Raw genomic sequence first — 9400 nt, 5'->3', positions numbered from 1 at the left:
GCTTAGTCATGTTGGACTTGGCTAGCTAGCAGAAGTTAGCTGAATGTGATCTTCCTTGGAAGTTAAGTAGATATGCCTTAGACTCAGCATTTCTTGTTAAGTGCCTGAAAATTGTAGTAAATTACATAAGTAGTCTACTGCTCTACAATATATACTCTTCTAAGAGGTGTTGGTCAGCAATAACTTAAAATGTAGCTTAATTAGCTTACCTAAGAGAGCAGGGCACTTCAGCTCAACCATTCCATACAATCTGTGTTTCCTAACATTTAGGACATTTTGGAGGAATGTATCCAACACAGAATCACGTTTCTGATGGGCGCTGAGCTAGGTAGAAGTAGTAGTAGTAAAGTGACTCTCTGGAATTATGTAGGGGTGGGCAATATGGCGATATGTATCATTTATCATGATAGATTATATCACAGGCTTTTTCTGAACATATTGATAATATTGTCAGTACTTAACAAACATGAACATTAAAATGAGATCATTATAAGTCTTCAGTTGAATTTGGGACAGTGCAGGATGTAAAACATTCAAATTTATTGTATTCTTATGTTTTTCATGGGTCAGTAGTGGGGCTTTTTTCTGTTCCAACCTATCAAACCTCAGAAAATCAAAATATTGTGCTATGTCTTGTATATTTTGACAGTTTCAAGGATTGTGATGTAATATTTTAGCCAATCCCACCTCCCCCCAACCCACCCTCCCACCTGTGATATTATCATGAATGTTAGAATGTCTCCCAAAAAAACTATTACTCAAGCCCTTTTTGCAGTACATAACATGATCCAGTGCATGTCCATTAGCTGATTTTTGGCAATGTTCCATAAACCTGTTGCACCACAATGGTTTGTATTATGGTCCAGCAGTCTACAGTGTAAGGTTTAAGTTGTTAATCAAAGTAACATTGATGCTTTATTACTTGGCGTAACATTTCGTGTGTAAACTTGAACGTATGCTCGAGTTTGGCTACAAAATAATGCAAGTAGGTACAGGTCTTTGTTGTGCCTGGGTCTTCATGTTTTCTAGCAGATAAGATTTTCAAACACTACAGGATCCAGCTCAAACAGGTCTATGTGAAAGCACCTTAAGTGCCTTTTTGTGCTACAACAGTGTAAAAGAAAAGAAAATCTCCACATGCAGAAACACTGAGGAGTGCAAGCAAGTAACACCTGTCCTCAGGCTCTCTTAGCTCTTTACTGTGAACAAGGAACATACGAAAGGCCTTAAACTCCCTGGGTCAGGAAGACGTGTGGACACGCACATGCACACGTACTCACAAACATGTAAGGCAAACAGCAGTTCACATGTTTTGTCTTAATCTTGTTTGTGACTGCGATTATAATGCTGTTTTGTCTCTTTGACAGATAATTTACTCATCACCTGCCAACAATAGCTGTGAAAGTCCAGCCAGCCAGCATTAGCTGTTTAATATGGTGCTGTCACGCCCTAAAATGACCCTCACTCTGACACATACAGTACAGTTTTATTCCACTCACAAAAGATAACATGTATAAACACACACGTAGAGTTTCAAGGTTTGAGATAATATCTTTTTTAAGACAAAGAAAGCCATGACCTAAAGGGACACTTACCCTGTTATCAGTATTATATTGTGATTAAAGTGTTGTATTCTCTTGCAAATCTGCTCAGTATCAGGCTCAGTGGAGAAAAAAAGAAAAAAAACTTGGCCCACCTTCTACAGTCTCTCAGCTGGTGCGAATTAAACTCAAATAGTTGTTTACAAGAAGTAAGAGAGACACTTCCATGTTTTGTGAAAAAAAGAAGAAACACCGTTTCAGTATTATCTCAGTCTCTGTTTCTGCTTCAGTGCAAGTTTTCAGTTTTGTTTTGTTTTTCTTTGTGCATTTGTTCTGCGGTTTGTCTGTTTCAAACCTCACTGTGTCTTCCAGTGTTGTTTTGCCTTGAATGGAAATACTCTCATTATTTCTAAATTAAGTATGTGTATCAGGGTTTTTTTATTTACACTAAACCCAAGTATACAACTCCAAGAGATGAAGGGCCACTTTTTAAAGAGAGCAGTTTAAGATTACTGCATGTATACCTTAAAAGTACTGTTGCGTGTCAATATGAAGACTTTTTAAATTCTTTGTGCCTTCTGGCCTTTTGTTTTTCAGACTTCACTTGCTCATAGTGAGAAAGGCCAAAGAGACTTACGTGGAAAAGCTGCAGGCACTTAGTCTCAGATACTTAGCATTTAGTGCCAAAAGGGGTTCTTTGGAGCAGTGCCATAGAAGAACCACTTTTGATTTCCTAAAGAACCTTTCAATTGAATTGTTTTTTAAAGAGCCATCTACTGAAAGGATCTACAGGCCAATGGTTCTCAGGCCAGATTTCAGGGTTCTCCAGACAGCACTCACATGGAGACAGAGCAAAAATGTGGACCATCTGGTGGATCGGTTCAAGAAACACTACTTTTGGGAACTGGGACTGCGTTGCCCCAGCCATGCATAAGTTTATAGTTAGGTTTGTGTATAAAGTCTTTACTAAGTCTTTGGTTAATGCTTGTTAGTTTCAAACTATCCTTTTTACTAAATTTGGTTGCACTACAAATCCTTATGTCATGTCTTAACTAGTAGCAACTGACTAAGATGACTAATAGCAACTAACCCTGGAATCACATGGTCTATGGCATCCAAAGAATCCCTTTTGGAACCTTTATTTCAAAGAGTGTACTCTCCTTTCACAGCCTGAAAACCGACCTACCACCTTGTTCAACAACACTATAGCAGTCACGTTGAATACATGCATTTGCTGTTGCATACAGATAGTAAAATACCTTTCCAGTCAATTCACCGATGCTGTTGAGAAGAGCGTGCATCATGTCTGAATCAGTAAGGAAAGTCTGGAGTCATACATTCCCTTTTCTTATTCATGATGCTTCAGTGCTGCATATCTTCCATGAACTTTACAGAGAAAGGTGAGAGGAAGATGTCACAAGCGTCTGAAGAAACCTGTCACCAAGAGTGAATCATTTTTAAGCCTGAATCTTTCATTTGCCTATTTTTGTACTGTATTTTTGTTCATTTTAATTATTCCCCTGGACAACATCTGCTTTCAAAAGACGTTGACAGACAAAAAGCAATTATTGTGTTCATACTGCAGAACATCTTTAAATTATTAAGGACTGTAAAAACAGAAACTGGTGACATTAGCCTGATTTTTTTTTCTTAAATTGTTAAGTTATATTAATTTTTTTTGTTTCTTTTAGAGACTGGATGTTTATCCAATGACTAAAAGCATAATATCTCATTTATTCTCTGATTCTCTATTGTTAATTTCTTTTCCAGGAACTATGTTTACTTCCCACAGAACATTGAATAAACATTTGAAGATGTGACATTAGTCATATCACTTTTAGACTCTGATGTGTTCATTTTTAAAGCAGAATGTCACAGCAGAAATATCTGGCTCTAATTTAGGTGAATGATGCTGCGCATGTTTGTGGCCTGACTTAGGTTCAGATAAGAGATTGATGTGGATTGTGTGGTTTTCTTCCCTCTGGTAGCTTTTGTCTCTTTCTGAATAGGGACCTAATCATTTCAGCAGAAGCGGTGTTTTATCCCTTTGGCTCCTACCTCGTAAATATGGCCATGCCACACGGCTAACTCACTGGAAATACAAGCAGGTGGATGGAATCCTGTGTAATCTCTTAATTGACAAGAGCTTATTTCCATCCCAAGAAAAATGCTGGAGGCTCCTGGCCATATGGCCTGTGCTGTAGGTGTGTGGAGTTCAGAGAGTGTATAGAGTCAAGAGAGAAGTACGGCTGTGTGGAGTTACTCTGTTCACAGGGCCAAACAAACCAATCAAAACCCTTCCCTCTGCCGGTTCTGAACTAATGAGGAAACTTCACTCACCACAGCAGTGAGTCTGAGACCACTGAACAAAGAATTACTGTAACTGTATTATTCAGGGAGCAGTTTGGTGAGATGCAGGCTTTACTGAGCTACGATTTGAATGCTGGGTAAATTCTGTTGACAGCAGCAGTTCAGACATGTTAAAAGAGATATGAAGCTGTTGGTATGTTCTAGTTTGTTTTCTCAAGTCAGAGCCAAAATAGCCAAGCAGCTCTATCAGTTATGATACCCTCCTCTATGTGCTCATCCATCAGCCTCCAGATCTCTGTCCTGCACTCCTCTTCTACCTTCTATTCTTCTTTCCATCCTGCCTCTCTAGTTAATGTTTCTACCATTCTGCCTGGCGTCATCCAAATCTGCGCAGAGCCCGTGGTCTAGCATGCCAAGCAAGCAGTGTTTGGTAAGAGAGAAAGAGAAAGAAGGAATGAAGGTTTCATGCAAAGCTGACAGGTGGAACTAGGTAAGAGCCTTCACTACATAACAGATGTTGGCTGCATCCAAAACAACATGTCACTATACATATTGTCACTGTCAGAACATTATCTTAAGTCCTTTTGGACCATTTCTGTTGGTCTGTTCTACATGAAATTTAAACACAATGTAAAAAGAACCAGGCATTTTCCAACTTTATAAAAACAAAAAAATAACAAAAAATTAGATGCAAGGTTTTGTTTCCAACCAAAAATAGAATATGAATACCAAACTGATGAACAATGTTGGAGAATCTACTTTGAAAACATAGCTGTGCAAGCTACCAATTATGTCACACTGGAAGACGTTAAACTATAGCAAAGCTACCCTAGAGAAATCTAGTTTGGTTAATTAAAGCGACTCAAAAAAAATATCCATCCATCCATCCATCCATCCATCATCTTCCGCTTCTCCGTGGTTCGGGTCGCGGGGGCAGCATCTTAAGCAATGAGGCCCAGACCTCCCTTTCCCCAGCCACTTCCACTAGCTCTCCGGGGGGGATCCCGAGGCGCTTCCAGGCCAGCTGGGCAATATAGTCACGTCAGCGTGTCCTGGGTCTTCCCCGGGGTCTCCTCCCTGGTGAACTTGCCTGTGACACCTCACGAGGGAGGCGTCCAGGAGGCATCCTAACCAGATGCACAAACCACCTCAACTGGCTCCTCTCGACTTAAAGAAGCAGCGGCTCAACTCCGAGTCCCTCCCGGATGACCAAGCTTCTCACCCTATCTCTAAAGGAGAATCCAGACACCCTGCGGAGGAAACTTATTTCAGCCGCTTGTATTCACAATCTTATTCTTTCGGTCATTACCCAAAGCTCATGACCATAGATGAGGGTGGGAACGTAGATCGACTGGTAAACCGAGAGCTTTGCCTTGTGGCTCAGCTCTTTCTTTACCACAACAGATCGGTAAAGAGCCCGCATCACTGCTGACCCAGCACCAATCCGCCTGTCAATCTCCCGCTCCCTTGTATCATCACTCGTGAACAAGAACCCTGAGATACTTAAACTCCTCCACTTGAGGCAAGAGCTTATCCCCGACCCAGAGAGGGCTCTCCACCCTTTTCCGCCTGAGAACCATGGTCTCGGATTTAGAGGTACTGATTCTCATCCCGACCGCTTCACACTCGGCTGCAAACAGATCCAGCAAAAGCTGAAGTTCATGGCCTGATGTCCCCTATAGGACCACATCATCTGCAAGCAGCAGTGATGTGACCCTGGGATCACCAAACCGGACACCCTCCGTCCCCTGACTGCGCCTAGAAATTCTATCCATAAAAATTATGAATAGAATAGGTGACAAAGGACAGCCCTGGCTCCCATGAGCCCTCTAGGATCCTGGAGAGGGTGAAGAGTTGGTCCAGTGTTCCACGACCCAGGCGGAACCCACACTGGACTCTCTTCTCCAGTACCCCTGAATAGACCTTATCAGGGAGGCTGAGGAGTGTGATTCCCCTGCGCCTAGGGTGTCCTGGTGCCATGTGCACTTATGGACATCCTTGTGTTCAAACATGGTGTTCGTGATGGACAAACTGTGGTTTGCACAGAAGTCCAAAAACTGAACACCACTCGGGTTCAGATCAGAGAGGCCATTCCTCCCAATCACACCCCTCCAGGTCACACTGTCATTGCCCACATGAGCATTGAAGTCCCCCAGTAGGACAATAGAGTCTCCAAGAGGAGCACTTTCAAGCGTCCTTCCCAAGGACTCTAAGAAGGCTGGGTACTCTGAACTGCTGTTCAGTGCATAAGCACAGACAGCAGTCAGGACCCATTCCCCAACCCGAAGGCATAGGGAAGCTACCCTCTCATCCACCGGAGAAAACCTCAACATACAACCGCCAAGTTGGGGGGCTCTCACCATGGGCAACCCTAGAAAAGAATAAAGTCCAGCTCCTCTCAAGGAGATTGGACCCAGAGCCCAAGCTGTGTGTTGAGGTGAGCCAGACTATATCTAGCCAGTATCTCTCAACCTTGCGCACCAACTCAGGCTCCTTCCCCACCAGTGAGGTAACATTCCAAGTTCCAAAAGCCAGTTTCAGCAACCGAGGATCAGAACGCCAAGGCCCACGCCTTCGGACACTGCCCGATCCACAAAGCACCGAACCCCTACTACTGCCCCTCCCATTGGTGGTGGGTCGATGGGAGGGGGGACTCATGTAACCCCTTCAGGCTGGGCCCGGCCGGGCTCCAGTGTGGGGCCCCGGTAGCCCTGTTCCGGGCAGGGTACACGGGTGGTACCCTGGTTTTTAATTATTTTCATAGGGGGAATTTTGGATTGGCGTGGTGGGTAGCACTGTCACCTCACAGCAAGGAGGGCCTGGGTTCGATTCCCCAGCCGGGCGACCAGGGTCCTCTCTGTGTGGAGTTTGCATGTTCTCCCCATGTCTGCGTGGGTTTCCTCCGGGTTCTCCGGTTTCCTCCCACAGTCCAAAGACATGCAGTCAGGCCAATTGGACATGTTAAATTGCCCGTATGTGTGAGTGTGTGAGTGACTGTCTGTGTCTGTCTGTCTGCCCTGCGATGGACTGGCGACCTGTCCAGGGTGGATCCTGCCTTCCGCCCGATGACTGCTGGGATAGGCTCCAGCACCCCCCCGCAACCCTAACGGAGAAGCGGCTTAGAAAATGGATGGATTGATGGATGGCATTTTGGATCACACTTTGTCTGACCTGTCACCTAGGACCAGTTTGCCATGGGAGACCCTACCAGGAGCTTTTGCTCCAGACAACATAGCTCCTAGGATCATTCAAGCACGCAAACCCCTCCACCACGATAAGGTGGTGATCGATGGAGAGGCAGAAAAAATAATGTCAGTTTAAACTACTTTGTGAAAATAATGATGAAACTGATAATGTACATGCAATAGAACATTATAACAAAATATTATAACATGAAAAGTCACATGCCAGCAAAAAATGCCACTCAAATTAAGTGCCTTTATAACTCAAGCACAATAGGCCTGTCTAAACAATGGGCCTACGTGTCTGAGCAGTTTTTATACAGCCGGCGGTTCCGTTTGGTGCTGAAAATGTCTTGGCCAACACTGAAAAGTCTCTCATATGTAGCACTGGGTGGGACACCAGTGTTGAACTTTAAGACTTCATTCATTTTTGGTAGAGATGAGAACACAGTTAGTGAGGACGTATCCAGGGATTTCAGAAAGACTTCCACCTCATCTACTCTGTCACATATGATGACATCAGGATGACAGGAAAAGCGGGCGGGACTGGTTCACTTACCATAGAGAAGCAATGGTAATATATATTTTAAAATTCCTTTCCTTTTATGATCCAAAATTGTTGGTTTCATTAGTTAACTACACAAAAATGGCAAAAAAGTAACTTAGCTACTTGAATCACTATGCAAATATGAACATAGCTGAATGACCAGCAAGCTGCAGCAAAAGGTCTCCTTAAATGCCCAGGTCCTGCCAACAGGCCTAAACCTAGGAATAGCTCAACCAGTTTACACTGAAGTCCCTGTAGTTACTGAATATTAAGCCTTAGTGTGTAACAATCCTGGGATTTTAAGGGGATAAACTATTAGTATAATTATATGTAGTACACTACTCCCCAACAATGAATGGTGAATGCACTACTAATGGTGTTGTGCTATTTTGATGTATTATTTAGTGGCACAATGCAGTTTTGGATGCAATGAGATAGAGACATACAGAAAAAGTACTACACTACTTAAAATCAAGGTAATAATATAATTATTAGTTTGGACTTCTGGTTCTCAGGAAATCCTTTGATTAGTTGCATTGTGAGCAACTGGTTTCCATTATGCAAAGTTCTTTAAACTTCAAAAGGTTCTTTAGACTCGTCTCTCATTTATTTAAAGAATTATTTAAACGCTCTGAAGAACCCTTCATATTTACCAGTGTAGATAGAAAAGTTGCACAGACCAGGACATCCTGCATGAAAATCCTCTCAGAGAAACATTACCATCCCTAATGCGTGACAAAAACATTATCAGGTGCCCCAGCCTTTTTCCCGCGTCCCCTCCTTCATTTACTCCCCTTTCTCTTCCCCCATCTCCCTGTCCTTAAGTGGACTGGCAAAAACCTGCTTGCTGAGCAAAAGTTTCCATCGAGACCTAAGCGATGTTCCATCATGTTATTTTCCCTTTTTCCCCCCTTTTGGGTCTGAAGCTTAGCGTTCGCTGAAAGGTTGGAGGAGCCCTCACGGAGCCGGCTGTTATCTAGCTGGGAGACTCATGTTGAGATGTTGCTTTGGCCAAGCATGTGACACACTCCAGATCTGTCTCTCAACCTCTGCTCTAACACAGAGAGCAATCCAACTTACCGTCAGTACGACTCGTGCACACGCAGAGCAAGACTTAAGAACAAAGCCTTTTCTGAAAATCATCTAAAAATGAAAAAGCTCGTAGGTATTTCCTGCTCGATGATGAAATCTGCCTCCTGTTCCATACTGGAGTAATTAGTTGCCATGCATAGATGGTCCGATGGGTCATTAATTAGCAGTGGACCGTGCGCAGTTTGTGGGACACACATTCCTCAACCCTAGCACTGATTATGAGCTGGGTCAGATGTTGTTTAAACACACTGCTGATGTTTATAACCATGTAATAATGCAGATATACACTTACATGTCCATTTCTTCATACACATAGATGTATAGGATCTGATCCAAATCCAAAATCTGGTCTTTATCAACACTTTTTAAATGTTTTAATTTATTCTTTAATTGTCACTTTATTTTTAAAGCACTTCTATGCAAGACATGATTGAAATGTTGTATAACTTTAATTATGTTATTATTTTTCTGAAAGAAGATCTGGAGATTTTTGTGTGTGTGTATATATATGTATATATATATAGTACTGTGCAAAGGTTTTAGGCATCTAAGCAAATTTTTAAACAATTTACCTCAGCAGTGAGTTTATCACAATATACATTAGAATACAGTCGCATTCATAATTCAAATAAACATAGAAACAAGCAAAAGTAACAAGAATTTCTTGGGTCCACATTTTTCCTTGACACCTTCACAGCCGCCACAGAGACTTGTTAATATCATCAGTA

General features: G+C 42.5%; 1 protein-coding gene across 3 annotated transcripts in view; it reads left to right on the top strand.

Moving 5' to 3' along the window:
- mkxa (mohawk homeobox a) overlaps positions 1 to 3381 on the top strand; it is a 44766-nt gene extending 41385 nt beyond the window's left edge. For all 3 annotated transcript variants that reach the window (XM_017701960.2, XM_037543919.1, XM_037543920.1), the window contains one exon: positions 1 to 3381. This exon is cut by the window's left edge. The gene's annotated coding sequence lies outside the window, so the exon portion shown is untranslated.
- Positions 3382 to 9400: the final 6019 nt, after the last annotated feature.

This window comes from Pygocentrus nattereri, chromosome 13 (assembly GCF_015220715.1).
Source record: "Pygocentrus nattereri isolate fPygNat1 chromosome 13, fPygNat1.pri, whole genome shotgun sequence".
Taxonomy (NCBI): Eukaryota; Metazoa; Chordata; class Actinopteri; order Characiformes; family Serrasalmidae; genus Pygocentrus; species Pygocentrus nattereri.
The sequence above is the reverse complement of the archived record's forward strand: the minus strand, read 5'-3'. Positions and strand labels throughout refer to the sequence as shown.